Genomic DNA, 236 nt, shown 5'->3' with positions numbered 1-236 from the left:
GCCCCTGGCCGTGAGTATCCCACTGCTGCTGCCACCCCCTTCCCAGCCCCATGGAGGGTCCCGTTCCCCACACCTGGAATGCTTTCCTTGTTTCCTTGGCTCGGGCAGGGGGTTGCCAGGCTCTGGAAATAACGCCTTGCTGTGTAATGCCTATTAGAGCGAATGCACCGGCTCGTAAAGGCCTCTCAGGTGCCGCTCCCCGAGGGAGAGCACTTTGCATTTGATCCCTCACAAAG

Source organism: Nestor notabilis, unplaced genomic scaffold (assembly GCF_000696875.1).
Source record: "Nestor notabilis isolate BGI_N333 unplaced genomic scaffold, ASM69687v1 scaffold16442, whole genome shotgun sequence".
Lineage (NCBI taxonomy): Eukaryota > Metazoa > Chordata > Aves > Psittaciformes > Psittacidae > Nestor > Nestor notabilis.
The sequence above is the reverse complement of the archived record's forward strand: the minus strand, read 5'-3'. Positions refer to the sequence as shown.